Source organism: Acomys minous (assembly GCF_964271855.1).
Source record: "Acomys minous genome assembly, chromosome: 17".
NCBI lineage: Eukaryota > Metazoa > Chordata > Mammalia > Rodentia > Muridae > Acomys > Acomys minous.
The window spans coordinates 59,479,329-59,496,236 of record NC_140500.1 but is presented as its reverse complement, the minus strand read 5'-3'; the positions used below and the strand labels follow the sequence as shown (position 1 = coordinate 59,496,236).

The 16,908-nt window shown below is 50.9% G+C and overlaps 1 long non-coding RNA gene across 1 annotated transcript; it reads left to right on the top strand.

The window, feature by feature from the left end:
- Nucleotides 1-528: 528 nt before the first annotated feature.
- LOC311588212 lies at nucleotides 529-11,606 on the top strand. The gene is made up of 3 exons (XR_014776111.1): nucleotides 529-611; nucleotides 753-914; nucleotides 11,004-11,606. It is a non-coding gene; the product is annotated as an uncharacterized lncRNA (long non-coding RNA).
- Nucleotides 11,607-16,908: the final 5,302 nt, after the last annotated feature.

Sequence of the window (16,908 nt, the reverse complement as noted above, 5' to 3'; positions counted from 1 at the left end):
GTGATCATTCATGACAAAGGAGTTGGCTCAGCAGACAAAACTCTTGCCTTGCCTGAGTTCAGAGTCCCAGTACCCACATAACCCAGACGCATACACCTGCAATCCCAGTGATAGTGAGACGGGAGATTAGCCAGGCCCTGATTGCCTGCTAGCTTGGCCACTTTGGTGGGTTCCTGGCTAATAAAAGACTGTTTTAAACAAAAGATAGAGGACACTTGAAGAATGACAAGGTTGCCTTTGCATATGCACGTGTGCACACACACATGTGCGCGCACACACACACTGAAATCATTCAATTCTTATGTTTTCTCTCTCACCTATTTTCTTACTTTCTTTTTTTTTTCTCCTTCCAGAATAATGGCAGAGTTCTTTTAAGATGTAGCTTTTATGACTCTTCATGTGCACCGAAAGCAGCAGAGGCAGCAGTAGCCCACAGGAGCTGCCTGTCCTTGAGAAGGCAGCTTTTACAGCTCCAGCAAGGAGGAGCCACAGTGTACCCATGAAGCTGAAGCTGTGAAAGGGAACAGATGGGATTCTCAGGGCCAGTCAGGAGGAGATGGAGCAGGGGACAGAGCAGGCTGGCTCAGGACTACACAGGCTGCTTTAAGCACGTCAGTATTCTGGGACAATAATGGGTCTGGGGTAATGGGTGAGCGCAGCCTGGACCGTGAGATACAGATAAAGTAAGAAGGCCAAGATGCTGGTTTCTGAGCAGGAAGCCTGCTTGCAAGCGAGCTCTCTAATCTCTCTAGGTGCTGTCCCCTGAGAGACAGAGTACCCAGGGTCAGCAGGAGGCCCGTGTGCTGAACACCAAAGCCAGAAAACGGAAGGGATGATGAAGTCCAAAGGAGTTCCCACAAGACCCCAAAGAACTCCATGTGTTCCCGGTCATGTCTGCTTGGCCATTTCTGAGAGTAAGGAAATCTTGAAGGAAATATTTTCTTTACAATGCCCTGGCTGGCTTTTCCTTCTCAGCCTTTACCAGAGATCCAGAAACCTCATTAGCCTTTGTTTTTGAAGCAACCACTTTTTATTTCATTAACCCGCTTTCAGTTTTTGTTCCTTTTATTTGATTATTTTTGGCTTTCATGCTGATTCTTCTCCTTTTCTTCCTCCTTCTGGTTGTTTTATTTTTAACTTCCTGAGTTGAATCCTCGGTCCACTTACTTAAATTAGTTCTTGATTTCTAATCAACAAGTTTAGGTCTAGACATGCTGTGAGACTGTGGCTCCTCTCCCTTGCCCTCCTGAGGCCCCTCCCCCTTGCCCTCCTGTGGCTCCTCCCCCTTGCCCTCCTGGTGCTAGAATATTCATGAGTTGGTTATAACTGCCTCACTATCTCCTTTGTTGCTTAGGTGTCGGCTTGATTTTTTTTTTCCTTTTTTTTTTTTTTTTTAGGGCACAGGACGTGGTTTTAATACTCTGGCTAACCAGGACATGAAGTCTGTATCACACAGATACTTCTGTGACTTGAAGTTCAAGTCAAGTGGCCCACTGATCATGTGTACTTGAAAGGGGCTCGTACTCTGTAGTTTGAGATACAAAGTACTATGTGGCTCTGTTTGTCAAAGCTCCTGTAATTTTGTTGTTCTGGCATCTTGCAGTCCTAACCCTGGCTGGCTGCTTGCTCCCGCCATTCTAGAGAGTCACCAGCGCTGACAGTTTCTCTAAATATTGGTCAACGGGGCTCAGTTCGCATCCACCCTGCCAGCTGTGTATACTAACACTGCTGCTCCATTTGAAGGGACCATTCTGCGCTTTATTCTACACGATTTCACTGACCTCTGTTGGAGGTTGGTCTGACGTATTTTGATGCCAATTACTGCTTGCTGTCTCTGCGTCCCAAGCCGTTTGACCAATAACAGGCCATCACACCTGGACAAGGCAAATGGGATAGGTGTGTCTAAGGTTCCAGGGCTTGGGGAGACAGAGAGAATCTTAGGGGGGGAAGAGACAGGAGGAGAGGAGAGGTGGAGGAGAAGCACATCGCCGGCATGCATGGAGATGGCCCAGATGATGATAATTAGCAAGCATTTGGGATTATGGATGGGAGGTAGCTTGATAGAAATTATTAGAAGCAGATGGACTGGGCTTGGGGCAGGTATCCCATACCTGCTCCACTATGGGAAGTAGTTTAGGAGATTAATATCTGCCCTGCCTCAGGTTAACTAAGGCTATTTCAAAATATAACACATGTCTGTGTCTTGATTGATCGCTAGCGGGTTAGAAAACACTGCAGTAATAATAATTATAGGCCTAATTATAAATGTTATTAGGCCATACTGGTAAATTAACCACAACAAACCTCCCTTTGGGTAGCGTTTGAGATGAGCATGTCTTTAAAACTTTATTTATACCTCACAGATACATATTCCATTTATAAATAGCTTTTGGGTGAACTAACAGGGGAAAGCCACTGTGGAATTCTGATTTTGACTAGACGCTTAACCCAGCCACCACTTGCTCCTTGCTAAGAGTTTTGGTGGGTTGACCCAATTCCTCAGTTCTATATTTACCATGGGGTAATTTCTTTTGTTTTTGTTCTTTTTTTAAAAAAAAATTATTTTATGTGTGACTGTCTTGCCTGCATGTATACATGTGCATCTTGTGTTTGCCTCATGCCAGAGGTGGCCAGGAGAGGACGATGGAGCCCTTGGAACTGGAGCCACAGACGGTTGTGAGCTGCCATGTGGGAACTGAACGCGGTTGGGCTGAAGAACAGCCATCCATCCAGAGCCACGCCCTCCCTCCAGCCCCTTCTTGTCTCTTTATTTCCCCTTCACTCTTGTTTTCTGAGGAACGTTCCCCTCCCTGTTTGGAAGCTGTACATTTGGTTTCCATTCTCTTGGTAGATAATCTGGCTGCACAGCTGGCTCTTCTGGGGCATGCCCCCCCAAATGCCTCCTCTGCCAGGCAGCAGATAATGGGGTCCAGAGCTCTGAGACAGGTGCCCTGCAGATGCCCATATCTTGGGTCTTCTGAACTCCACATCTGTGCAGGGAGGCATTTCTTTCTTGGGTGGCAACTCTTTATGGGCAAGGACAAGCAGTATGATTCCAGACATGTGGGTAGATTGGTGGGTACAGTGGCCTTCCATGCTTTACCTACTAGTGGGCATGCTATGTGTTCATGGTTCCCTGGTGCTCGTGCTCGTGCTCGTGCGTGTGCGTGTGTGTGTGTGTGTGTGTGTGTGTGTGTGCGCGCGTGTGCATATGTTTGTGTGAGTGTGTGTATGTGTGTGTGTAGTGTGTGTAGTGTGTGTGTGTGTGTGTGTGTGTGTGTGTGTGTGTGTGTGTACATATTATTTTGAATTTGTTGCTAAGAGTCAGATCAGACTCAGGGCCTTGAGCCTGCTAGACAAATGCTCTTTCCTGAGCCATAGCCTAGGCCAGGGAGCCTAGTCTTGCCACAGCAGCATTGCCTGCAGCAAACATTCTCTGCTGTCAGTTCCCAGCTGGCTTCCTTTTCATACGTTCATTTGTAAAGATTGTCCTGACTTTATTGTCTTGTATGCATCTATTCTTAAGTGTATACACAGGCATATCATTTCTAGGTGTCGGGGGATGGTGGTGAGGAGGTTCTGGAACATGCCCTTTTCTGCCTTCTCGGCATGAAAGTTGTACTGTCCACATATCAACTTTCCTAAGCCTAAGCTGACCTTCGCTGGAACAGCCAGGATGTGACCGGGTTTGTGGCAGCTACCTTCCATGCGGGAAGAGGGACCTCTTTTCTTTCCTGGAGCTCTGAAGGCCTGTGCCCTTCTTAGTTTATCCTGGGCCTCTCTGGGTCTCTTGGGACTCTTGGAGCTGGCAGTTTGCTGGGCTTTCCAGGCAGAGTGGCCTGGATGCCCCGCTGACTTCTGCAACACAAGCACGCTTGAGGGTCAGAAAAGGAAGCGCACAATGAAACTGCAGAAACAAAGGGTGCTGACAGAGATGGATGGAGACAGTGAGTGAGAGCCTTCCTTCCCAGGGCTGCTTTCCACTCTGTTCTGGACACTGAATAAATGCGTTCTGATGTCTGCCCGAGGTGGTACTGTGCTGGCTCAGAACTGCTGGCTGTGAGGTCTCCGGGTCTTGTAGACTCTATCCCACTTGGCCCCCCATCCTTTCTTTGCCTTTTGAGTCGACCAAACTGGCCATTTGTTTCCACTCCCAGCAGTCTTTCTTAAGTACACACTAAATGCTTCCAGTATGCTTTTGTGTGCCCTTGGCCGACAGACCCTGTGCTTCACTCCCTTTGTGTGTGGGAGTGCTTGTGTTCATGTGTTAAAGGCCACAGGACAACCTCCTGTGACATTCTTCAGGAGCCTAGCCACCTTGTTTTTGTTTGTTTGTTTGTTTTTTGTTTTGTTTTGTTTTGTTTTTGAGATAGTGTCTCTCACTGGCCTGAGCCTTGCCTGGGAGACAGAGCTGGCTAGACAGAAAGCTCCAGGTTTCCGCCTGTCTCCTTCTCCCTAGTGCTGAGATTACAAGCATGTACTGTCACACCTAGAACCTCACTTAAAACAATGTAGCTTCTCATTGGGCACGGTGTTGTGTGCCGTTAGTCCCAGCACTTGGTAGGCAGAGGCAAACAGATCTCTTGGAGTTCAAGGCCAACGTCATCTATATAGTGAGCTCCAGGACATTATAATAGAGATACCTTGTCTCAACAAAAGGAAACAAACAAACAAAAAACCCACGTTGATTCTGGGGAACTCCAACTCAGTTTTCACAAAGGCAAGGCAAGTGCTTCGCTGTCTGAGACGCACTATTTAAATCCCTTGCCCATGTTCATTCATCAGGCACATGGCAGAATTACGAATCAGAGCCACGTTCATCTGCTCTTTAAAAATGTTTTACTACATTCATTCATTCATTCATTCATTCATTCGAGGAGCGTGCCACTGGGCTTGTGTTGAGGCCAGAGAACATGTCTCTTTCCACCTTGTGGGTCCTGAGGATTGAACTCAGGTCCTTAGGCTTGCCAGCAAATGCCGTTATCCTTGAGCATCTTGCTGGCCTTGAGCATCTGCTGATTTTGAAGGCTGAACTTGTAGGATCCATAGTCTTCTTCTGACCAATAACAACCCAGGTTAATAAGCGGCTAGCTCTTGCTTTCAGGCTGAACTTCCAAGTTGATAATGTTGCCAGCGGCAGGGCTGTCTGAGAAGACCTACCTACTCCCTCCCAGCAGTACCCAGCACACTCAGAATCTTCTAGAAGAAGCACAGTGTGCTGCGCATGCCAGGCTAGCAGGGATTCTCCTGCCTTTGCCTCTCATCTCTCTGTAGAAGGGCTGGGATTCCAGATGTTTAAGCCCACCTGGCTTTATGTGGATTCAAGCTCAGGTCTTTGTGCTTTACGTACTGAGCCATTTCCCCAGCCCAGGGCATGTTATACGTTGCCCACTTTCCCACAGGGCTCGAGCCTACTCAGAGCAGGTTTATGTCCTCAGATCTCCTGCTCCCTGGAACCTCATACAACTGTGTACAGTGTTTGCCTGGAGGAAGAATTCTAACTCTACGCTGAGTGTCTGGGCACCAGCGTACTCAGCGAATCTCCAAGTTGCCCATCTGCAATTGCTTGGAGAAGGACAGCAGATGGTCAGCTGTCAGGGAGTGGGGAGTCCAGCCTTCCTCAAGCCCAGGCTCTGACTCCCCCTGGAAGAGGGATGGGCACTCCCAGCTCCAGCCTGCATCTGGGCTTCCTTGCATCTGCTCTCTAAGCCTCAGATGGGCCAGATTTGCCCCCCTGCTGTCTGCAAGCTCTCCTTAGTCTAGAGCCAGGAAATCTTTACCACACCTCTGAAACACAATGGTGTGATTGATAGAAACTGACTTCCGGTCCTTTTCCTTGGGTGAACGCATTTGTGAACATTGAGAGCTTACTTGTTTCTTCCTCCCGGCAAAGGAGGTGAATCAGTCAGGATGAGGTAAGTTACGCTGCAGTAACAAGCCTCAAATCTCTGCAGCTTAAAACAATGAAGATTTCTTTCTCTCTCATGCACCATACCCTGGTGGCATGGCTGGAGGCCTGCTCAACACCACCTTTATATGGGATCCAGGTGAACGAAGCAATCTCTTTAGAGCTTTGTTGGCTGCTGTGGTGGGAGGCGTTATCACTGACAGCGAAACACTCCCATCTGGAGGTGAGAAAAATCACGTGGAATAGAAGACATGCTCAGTAGAAGGCAGGACATAGACACCTCAAGATGCATGAAGTGGCTAGGAAAGCACACACTCCTGAAAGGGCAAGCAGCTGCTATTTGGAGTGTGTGGTCAGAGATTAGCAGCACTTAGAGAGACTTGGTCCTCTGATCCAGATGCTAACAGGCTTTGGTAATGCCTCAGTTTCTCTTTGAGTTCTGCTGGCCACTAGATATGCGACTGTGAACAAACTGCTTAGTTGTTCTCAGCCTCAGCATCTTCAATCTACCATCTAAGGCACCACAGCTGGTATGTGCCAGGGGTCTCAGTCACTGGCTCTGGGTCCATGGTGCATGTGTCTGCCCAAGTCCGGTCCTCGCTGGAAAAAAGCTGCCCTACTAATACCCATACAAGCAATACTCCTGAGCCCACTTCACCAGTTTTCCTCTCTTACCCCCCCCGTTCCTCCCAAGCTCTCTGTTTTCCTCCAGCCCCAGCTCCAGCCTGGTCGGATAGCTCAGAGCCAATGCCACGTACCTCCGTAGTCTAGAGCTAAGAGTTGATGGCAAAAATCCCTCAGGACATATGCAACCCAGATTCCTCTCTAGTCTCATGCCTCAGGAGTTTGAACCCCCTTCAGCCACCAGAGTCTGCCAGGCTCCCGACTCTTGCTGTAGAGAGTGGTCCCAGCCTTTGTGGGCGGCCCTGGACACCAGCTTTCATCCCGGGCTGCAGTGGGGGAGGGTTCTGTGGAGTCTATGCCATGGAGCGGAGGGAAGGGCTACAGAATACCTCTAAGCAGGCAAAACAAAGCCATCCATCTTGAGCTTTAGTCATCAAGCCGCTGACTCAGGAAAACCAGCCTTTACATTAAAACCGGATGATTTGTGAAGCCCAGACACTTCCACCCACCTCGCTCCATTCCTTCAAGTGCCAGAGTCGGGCTTGGGCTCTTCCTTCCGTCTTTCTTGGTCTAACAGGTGCCTAAAGTCCCAGCTCTATTTCCTACTGGGTGCACCTTGGCCATGGGGCCATAAGAAGCACATCAGCCTCCCAGAGCCATGCTGGATGGTGCCTGGCTCAGGCAAAGCTGGCATCTATGTCTGCAATTCCTTTTATATGTGGCCTTTCTTTAGCGGCTATGTCTACTTCATGTTTAAACAGTTTGTCCTTCAGTATCTCTCCTGTCCACTATTTACCCATATTTCAAATTCTCTCAGGTTCCTGGAGGAGGGAGACAACATGGCAGCCGTGAAGACAATACACGCTCAGCGTCCCCAACTCTGCTCTCTCACCTTCGCCTGTAAGCCTGTCCCATAGGGGGATGAGGCATGTGAATTCTTTTGAAAAATTTAAACATTTTTTCCTTTTTATTGAATGTGTATGAGTGTTTTTGCATGCGTGTACGTATGTGCACCAATGTGCATGCCTGGTGCTCTCGCAGGTCTGAAGAGGGAGTCACGGACAGTTGTGAGCCGCCATGTAGATGCTGAGAATCAAAGCCAGGCATTCCGCAAGAGCTAGTGCTCTTAACCACTGAGCAATCTCTGCAGTTGTGCAATTTTTTTTCTAGAGAGATAGCTTAATCAGTAGTCAAAGCCCCGTGTTTGATGCCCAGTGCTTCATAAACTGGGCAGGCTGGTGCATTTCTATAATCCCAACACTTAGAAAGTGGAGGCAGGAAAATCAGAAGTTCAAAGTCATCCTTCACTACCCTGTGAATTTGAGGCCAGCTGGGGACATATGAGACTCCACTGGCAGAGGAGGTGAGATTCGCAATTTTGGGTGCTAATATTTTTCTCTTTCCAGCCATTGGTGGTACAGGGGGTGACAGTCTGGCTTACAAAGTGGCCTGTTAGTTGGTTTGAAGCACATCTCCAATGCTGTGTTGTATCCTCCAGTATTCATATATCAAAAACTTAGTCCCCAAAGGGACTAAGTCCCTAAGCAAGGGACTTTGGGCAGCTGCCAAGGTGTTCAGTTCTTTGTGGTCATGCTGTTTGCACCTGGCACCTCTCAGCCAAGCACAGCGCAGGTCAGGGGCATGGGCTTTGTCCCTCCATCCCTAGCCTTTTCACTCATCCTGGGGTTTCCCCATACTCTGCCACTCTGGTGGGCACCAGTTGCTAGATCAAATCAGTCAGTGGAGATGTCTTTGCAGTTTGGCATCTATTAAAAATGACTTCTTAGGTGTCAGAGATGCACTCCATCAATTTGAGCTAACTGGACTTAGGCTTTGCTTGAGCGGAGCCAGAGAGAAGTATGGGTTATTTAAAGGATCCAAGGAGCATGGCCAGAGGCCTCCTATAGAGTGAGGAAATGCCACAGAGCTGGAGACAGACCTGGAGGACTCAGTGGTACTCAGGTAGAACCTTCAATTCCCAACACGCAACTTAGCAGATAGTTACCTGAACCAGGCTTTGGATTAAGTCTCCATCATCAAAGGAGTCCTTTCTTTATACAAGGATCTTTTGGATGCTTTTTTTAAATATGCAAATTGGACTTGAGATTTTGTTTATAGATAGGTAACACCCGGAGGCAAGGATGGTACAGAGAGACAGAGACCCTTACAGCCAGGGGCCATAGCCCTAATAACTACCTCAGGGGACAGACAGTTTCACTCCTGAGGTTTCTGTCTTGGGTACCTTCACTGTGCTCAGTAGGGCACCCTGATGTGATAACACTGGCTGAGTGAATGGTGAGTCGGTCCAAGATCCTGCAGTGAGGCACGTGAGGAGTTGGTGCTACCTTCTCCGAGTTGTGTATGGTGTGTGTGTGTGTGTGTGTGTGTGTGTGTGTGTGTGTGTGTGTGTTATGCTTGTATTTGTATCTGGTGTGTGGGAAGTAAAGGAAGGAGAACTAGGTCCCTTCGTGTCTTCTATACCTGGAGCACTCCAAAGCTGATGACATTGTCCAGTCCCTGCTCAAGGAAAGAAAGGTGACAGTTGGTGGCAGTATAAGGGCTAAACAGCATGGGCAGGACACTGGGTGGCCATCTAGAACTGGCAGTGTGGGTAAGGGCGTGTCAGGAATCTCAGAGTTTCTCTCAGAGTAGCTGAGATATGGCAGGGGCCTATGGGGTCCCTCTCAGAGTGGCTAAGGATACAGCAGGGGCCTATGGGGTCCCTCTCAGAGTGGCTAAGGATACAGCAGGGGCCTATGGGGTCCCTCCCATCTTCCGTCTCTGCTGAGTGGTGTGAGAGGCTGCTGTGCCTGAAACTTGTGCTGCCTTGAAAGGTGAAAGTCACCTTCCGTGCCTACTCTCTCATTGCCTGGTGCTGGGGTGGGAAAGTGGGCATCATAAATCCTTTCTCATCCCTGTGTCCTGTGATGCTTGCCTGCATGGCTGTGGGGAGGAGGCCTGGGCAACTATAAATCAGGGCCTTCTCTGGCAGCTACCTTCATCACGGTGCTTTACGGCACTGACATGGACCAGGATTTAGTGGGCCCAGCCTGGCTGAGGCTGTCCCCTCCCTTTGGAATGGAGGCTTCTCATAAATCCTAGAGACGCTCATTTGCATATTCATCTGCATGTGTTTGTCCCTCAAATTGCCTGCCTTAACACTCACGGAATCCAGAATTGAAGTGGGACTAAGTTTCTCTGTGGTTCCCACTCCCATTAGAAAAAGGAAACTGAGGCCCAGGGTGAGCAGAAGCCTGTCTCTGGCACAAAGGAAGGCAGAGGCAGGTGCCATTAAGCAGAGGGTGACTACGATAGAACAGATTGGCCAGGCTGGGAGGTCAGGCAAGCTGCAAGGAGGGTCCCTGTGGGGAGGACCAGGGGAGAGCTCTGGGGAAGCAGGGACACCTGTCGGGGAGGTTCCAGGGAGGTGCAGCTACAGAAAGGAGCCCAGGCAGTTAGGTTTACTCAGGACTACTGTGTATAGAACAGAGCGTGCCCCAAGGCACACGGAGGCCTGAGCAGACTCACAGGAACCAGAGCCCTCTTTGGATCCTTCTGCTTCAATCTGTTGCCAGTAGGGAACCAAACCTCTGCCTAGATGTACACGGCTTGCTGGGAAGGCAAAAGCCTGGTGCGGACACCCCTGCATGGGCTACGCCATGCCCAAGAGGCCACATTCAAGCTCTGGTCTCTGCTTCAGGGATATGTTCACTGGCTTCCTGTGATGGGTCCTGTCTAAGGATGAGAACTCTCTGGGTCAGACCCTCATGTGCCACTTGATCAGGACAGGACTCTTTTAGAGTCCCAGAATAGCTCCTCAGGCTCTCGGGCAGAGACGATGAGTAAATCTTGGCCTCTCTCAATTCCAAAGTTCACTTTGTCTTCTAAGGGGAACCCCTGGCGGGGTGGGGGTGGGGGATGAGGGATGGGGGGGTGGGTAGAACTGAATGTTCCCAGTTGGGTCCAAGCCTGGCTGCTGATCAGGACAGTCAACTGCATGGCCTCAAGAGGTTGCTGTGGTTCTGCAGCCTGGCCCATCCTGGTGTTTCCCATAAACTCATAGGAAATGGCCTCTCACCAGAGGCCATTGTTTGAGCTTCTGGGACAGGGCAGGCTATCAGGGGAGAAACTGCTGCTCTTGCTGAGACTTGGAGCAGGCAGTAGGCTTGCCTATCAACCAAGCCAGACCTTTATGGTAGCCAGGCCTGGGAGAATCCTTCCATCTCCAAGGTCGAACCCAAGGGCAGTGCTACCTGCTATTACAGCTGCTTGGCCCCCAGGGACAGAGCTTTCCCTGCAAAGATCCTCTCCACACCACTCCAGCAGGACATAAACAAGAAGGGCTGAGCGTGACACCCATGCCCCTCCCCCAGGCCTTCTACAGTCCCTCCTGGGCTTCTTCCCCCGCCCCACCCCCAAACCCAAGGAAGCCGGTATGGGGGTTGCAAGTACACAGCATCTCTGTTTTCAGGATGGACAGCGGGGAAGAGCCAAGCAGTTGAATGGCCCTGAGTGTGAACACCGGAAGATGGCTGGAGAGGTGGGATGGCCGGCCATTCAGAAGCAAGCTAGTCATTGATTGAGCTGGAGACTTCTGCACGAGGGCCAGCCTATCCTTCGTGGCCCTAATCCTCGTCCCCTGATTGCCACCATTCTTCCTTTCGTGCCCTCAAACCCCTGTCCCTCTCTGCAGAGGTTCTGGGCTTGCTCGACTTTCTCTTATGCATCTTCCCTCTTGGGAAGGAGACAGGACCTTCGCCCTACCTGCCACACAGGCCAGATCAAGTGGGTGGAGAAGATGTGGTGGTTTATGAAAAGACTTGCGGAGAGGGCAGTGAATAGGAGGGACAGAGCTGTGTCTCTGCAACTCTCGTGCTCCCGTCCCGCCTGTCACACTGGGTACACTGTAGAAGCCGGAAGTCAATTTCAGATGTCTTCCGCAGGAGCTGTCCTCTTGATCTTTGGGACAGGGTCTCCCATTGCCCCGGAACTCTCTGGGTAGGCTAGGCTGGCTGGCCCAGTGACCCCGAAAGTCACCTGTCTCCACCTCCCCAGCTCTGGGATTCTGAGTAGAAAGCACAGCTTTTCTACGTGGGACCTGGGGAAATTGGACTTAGGTCTTCTTGTTGTGTGGCGCGAACGTTTTACCCGCGGAGCCCTCTCCCCAGCTCTCTATGCAGCCACCCAAGACATCGTGAGAATAAAGCTGTTAATAAAGGATGGTATGGCCTCCAAACCTTGAGGAGAGTGAGATCACAGAATAAGAGAACGGCTTAGAAGACCTCCCCAGAGCCTTCCAGACTGACATGTGCTGGGATTCTTAGAAAGCATGCACACACAGACTTACAGACTTCATGGCGGCCCGGAGACGGTCTCAGGCAGGGGGCCCCCCATCTGGAAGCCTTTAAGGGCTCCCTCCCCCTCTTCTGCAAATAGCTTGTTCCCAGAAAACAGGAGGAGAAGTTACCCAACAACAAGCTGGGGCTTCCTGTGGGGGCTAAGCCCCTCACCCTCCCCGTCTTTGCTGTGTGCACCAGGCCTGCACCAGCCCCCAGGTCTCTGCCAGTCACTGTCATACACTTCGTCCCTGCCATGTCTTGCACTCACATGTCTCCTCTTTTGGGAAGCCCCCAGGAGCTACTCTCCTGCTCCCGTAGGTTCTGTGTCACCCTTTACAGACACACACCTTGTCTTGGGGTCTCCCTCTGTTCTACTGCAGTCAGTAGACGACTGAAAGTCTCTTTGTAATGGTCTTATCTTTTAATGGCAGATGGGGAGCCAACAGAGCCAGATAAAGTGGGTGAAGGAGGTGCTGAAACACTGGGAGATTTTTTTAGGGGACCTCTGGCTCTTCCCCACAGTTCAGAGGTGTATCGCATCGTGCCTATTTGGTTGTGCCTGTTCCTATACATAATAACAAAGCCCCCATCTTTTACTTATCCCTGGCACAGTTGAGGAAGGAGCTGGCAGAAGAGGTAGGCAGAAGTCTTGGTGAAATGGTCCAGGGGCATTGCAGGGTTCTCAACTGATCTGCTCATCTGGCTCCAGATTTGTTCACTTAGATCTGAGGGCACCATATGGCAGGCAGCTTGGGAAACAAATATGTCCATGCTACAGAGCCAAGCCAGAAGAAGCGCTCAACACTTAGACAATCAGGGGTTTGGCAAATGGCACCCTTGGACCTGTGAGAGCTGGCTGCAAACACAGTGACCGAGCTGGACTGTGTCTTCCTCACATCTTAAACACGAGGAGGAGAACTCCTTGGCTTCATAATGGAATCTGTATCACCTAGGAGATAATTGGGCTCAGAGAACAGGAAGGAAGAGAAGATGAGCCCAGAGATAAGACGCATGTATAGTGTGACCTCACTCTTCGTCTGGACTGTAGGTCAAGTACCTACCTTGTGGGGTACTTAGGAGAAACGGACTTATCTTCATTCATTCATTAATGCATTCACTCACTCATTCAATCACACTTAGTAACTCCACCTTTGTGTATTATGCTGTTTAATGACCTTGAGCAATGTACGATGTACACAGTCCTAGGACATAGCCCAAGGCCAAGGTCTCCAACAGAAGGTAAGCCTGTACCCAGTGGTGTCCACAAGATTCTCCCTGTTCCCATGAATTCTCCTCAGGGTTGGTGGTAGAGGTGTCTTTTTCCTCTGGGGCAGGGACAGACAGGAGGCAGGACAGCAGGGTCCAGGGCTCCAGACCCCAAAGTCTGCCAGTCTCAGCTTCCTGACGCAGCATCTATGGCTGCTGCCTGGGAGAGAAGGGTTATGCATTGGAGGTCACACTGTTGAGGCCACCCTAGTCAGTATTAGAGAACTCACAAGACTCTAGGGATAATAAGTCTGAGAAGCAGGGTGGGGGGTAGGAAGGGGGCATGTGTGACCAAGGCTTGCAGCTTCAAGTGAGAAATAAGCAGGAGCAGATGCGGCCCAGAGCACAAAATTTCTGTTTTCACGCAAATGTCTGGGACAATAAAAGTCACGGGGGAAGTTGGAGGGGGTGTGTGTGGTGGTGGTGATGGTGGTGGTGGAGGGGAACACAGCGCCTGGGTGAGGGGGTGCAGTCAGAGGGTGCTGTGTCAGCACTTAGGGCTCATTAAAATACTTTCCGTCCAGTAGGTTGAGAATCAGGGTGGGCTCTCCAGCCCCCTGCCCAGGGCCCTTGGCTGGTCTGCAAGGACCTGGCCCATCCTGAGGAGGCGGGGAAGGGATCTGGGCCCTGTGCCCTAAGAGGACGTCTAGGAAGCAAGCGCTCCTTAGAACTGATTGCATTTCCTGGCCTTTGATGACCAAGATCAAAGTGGGGCCAGGGCCTCCCGGCCTCTCAGCTCCTGGCAGCTTCTGTGCCCGCAGGGTCTAGGCTGGTGTGGTCAAGGAGGGTGGTGGAAAGGGCAGGGAAGCCTGGCATCCAGTGATGTGAATGAGCCAGCGTTCTCTCACTCTGGGCCTGCCAGAGTCTGCAGCTGTGGGCATAGGGGGTGGTATCCACCGTCGTCACACAGTCTCATGCTTATTACCCTGGCTCTGTGTCCTTGAGAAGGCAGGGGATGGCTGTGGGGGACACTAATGACCAGGCCTGGGGCGGGGGGGCAGGGATGGGCTCCATGCAGACCTGATCAACTGCAAGAATTGTGTCTTCCGAGCAGCGCTCTGGGGGAGATGGCTGAATCTCCCATCTAGCTACTGCATGAATAAAAGTGACCCTGTAAGCTGGCCTTTCCCAGGGTCCCGGCAGAAGGGCTTTGGGGATACCAGAGGTTAGGTTCCCCATGCCTGAATATTCCTCCTAAGGACTCCCTAACTCTGGACCAACAGAGCCTTCCATTTTGAAGTAGCTCCTGGCCTGTATTTGCTCTGGCCTCCTGTCACCCATGGGTACTAAGCCCAAAGGTCATTCAATGATGAGAAACGGCCCTCCAGGGTGGTGCTCTGAGCATCCAGGGATACAGTGAGCCTCTTGGGGTTTGCCTTCCTGGGAGCCCTTGAGAGGGCCTCGGGTTCAGACAGCTACTTCTGCTCGCGTGAGCCCCTTCTCGCCTGACTCCTTTTACTCAGCTGTTCCTCAGCCGCTGCAGACTCAGTTTCCCTTTAGCATAGAGTATACAAGAGGCTCAGGAAGATGCTGTCTTGGTGGCAGAGGCTTTGTGAGGGAGGAGAGAGGGAGGAGGATTGTGTTGTTGTCATGTACCCACAGGTTCCTGAGGTCAGGGTCCTCTAGACACGGGGGACATTGGCTCTCCTGTGGCTGTGTGCCTGCACCAGGCCTGGCTGCTCTGTGATGCCCAACCCATGTGGAGAGGATTAGGGCCCGGAAAGACCCATTTTCCTCCTCTTTCTTCTTGGAAGGAGGATCAAGGGGACCTGGTGACAGCCCAGAGGTTCTGGGCGTGTGGACAACCCCACTTCCTGTCCATCTCCCAGGCAGCTTAGGAGATGTACACCATCTGTGGCAGCCCCCAGTCTCAAGCTTACAGCCTGCTCTCAAAGGAGACACTACGGGCCAGGGGGTGGGGGTGGGGGTGGGGGTCCTGCTTTTCAGTTCCTGGAGCCTCTGCCTGGTAGGGAGACCAGAGAAGAAGTGGGCTAGGGCTTCCTGGAAACCAGATGGCCAGGAGGGATGGTTCAGTTTGGGCTATCTGAGCTGGGTGTCTCATTCTTAGCATGGAATTGCACTGTGATTTTAATGGTTAGGGCTTCCGATCTCAAGTCCCCACCCCCCACCCCACCCCCACCCCAGTCCCCTCGTCCGCAACAAGTTGTCATGCCATGTCTTGGGCTTGGTCTGCAGCCAGTGCCTGCCTCTGATTTCTTGAGAATCTGTTGGGAGCACCCAAAGACAGAAGTGACCAGTCTTGTCCCAGTCTGGCTTCCTGCAAACAGGGCCAGGAGCAAGAGGAGTGTGTAGTGCGGGGAACATTGTTTAGGAGACCAGAAAGGTCCAGAACTCAGGGAGCAGGAGGAATGAGGAATGCAACGGTGATTCCTAAGCTGAGAACATGGGCCACACTCTAGCCCTGGACCCAACAAAGCCTTATTTCCTTCTGCTCTGTGTGATTTATTATGTCGTGAGTGTGTGTGTCTGTGTGTCTGTGTGTGTGTCTCTGTGTGTCTCTGTATGTATATCTGTGTGTGTGTCTGTCTGTGTATGTGTGTGTATGTATGTGTATGTATATGTATGTGTGTATGTCTGTGTGTGTATGTGTATGTCTGTGTGTGTATGTGTGTGTATGTATGTGTATGTATGTGTGTATGTCTGTGTGTGTGTCTGTGTGTGTGTCTGTGTGTGTGTCTGTCTCTGTGTGTGTGTCTGTGTGTGTGTGTGTGTGTATGTGTGTGTATGTATGTGTATGTGTATGTATGTGTGTGTGTCTGTGTGTGTGTCTGTGTGTGTGTGTGTGTCTCTGTGTGTGTGTCTGTGTGTGTGTATGTGTATGTAAGGGGTACACTTAGGAGCATGAGATTATAGAGACTTGACACTGACGGTGTCTTGGAATGGGACAACAGTTAGAGCAGACCCCAAGCATAAGCTGTGAGGGCCCCTCTGTCACCACTTCTCGCCTCTCCTTTTCCATCCTCCACTAATTCCTCCTCTTCCACCTTCTCTTCCTTGTCTTCTTCTTTTCTCCTTTCCTTCCTTGTTCCCCCTGCGCTGGTGTCCCTGAGCTCAGCATGGCTGGGTGAGTGGGGCTGTGTACGCACGGGAAGCCAATGGAGATGGCTGGCCATCAGCCCACAGCAGTGCTTGAGGGCTCTGAATTTGGTTCTCACGTTGCCTCTTCACCTCCTTGGAAGTGATTAATATGGCCAAAGCCACTCTCCTGTCAGGCCAGCAGGATCCTATCCTGAGCTGTAGAAGCCATGCCCGCCCCCCCCCCCACCCTGTATACAGTGACAGCAGCAGAAGAGAGCAGAAGAAAGCCTCTCTTGGGAAGAACTGTGCTATGGGCACTTTCAGCTATCCCTGGGATTCTGTATCTGTGGGTGCACACAGTCATGTTTGTCCGTTTGCACCCAGTCAGCCTTCATGAAATTGTGTAGATCTATGCATAGATGGCCATGAATTAGTGCAGGGGTGGTGTGTGGGTCATACTCACAGACAGACAGACAGACAGACAGACAGACAGACAGAAGATTTAGCTGCAAAGCCAAGATCCCCCTCTGTGTCCTGTGACTCCCCAACCTTCTCTCCCCCACTACCCCCTCCCCCCAGACCTCAAACTCTGTTCCCTCTGGTCCCGTCAGATGAGAACAGAGAGTGCCCATGTATTGCTATCTGGGACGATGGCTTCTGTTAGAATCTCCACCCCCCTTTTTCCCTGACACAAATAGCCCGTGGAACAAAGGGGACCAGGGCTTAGATTAT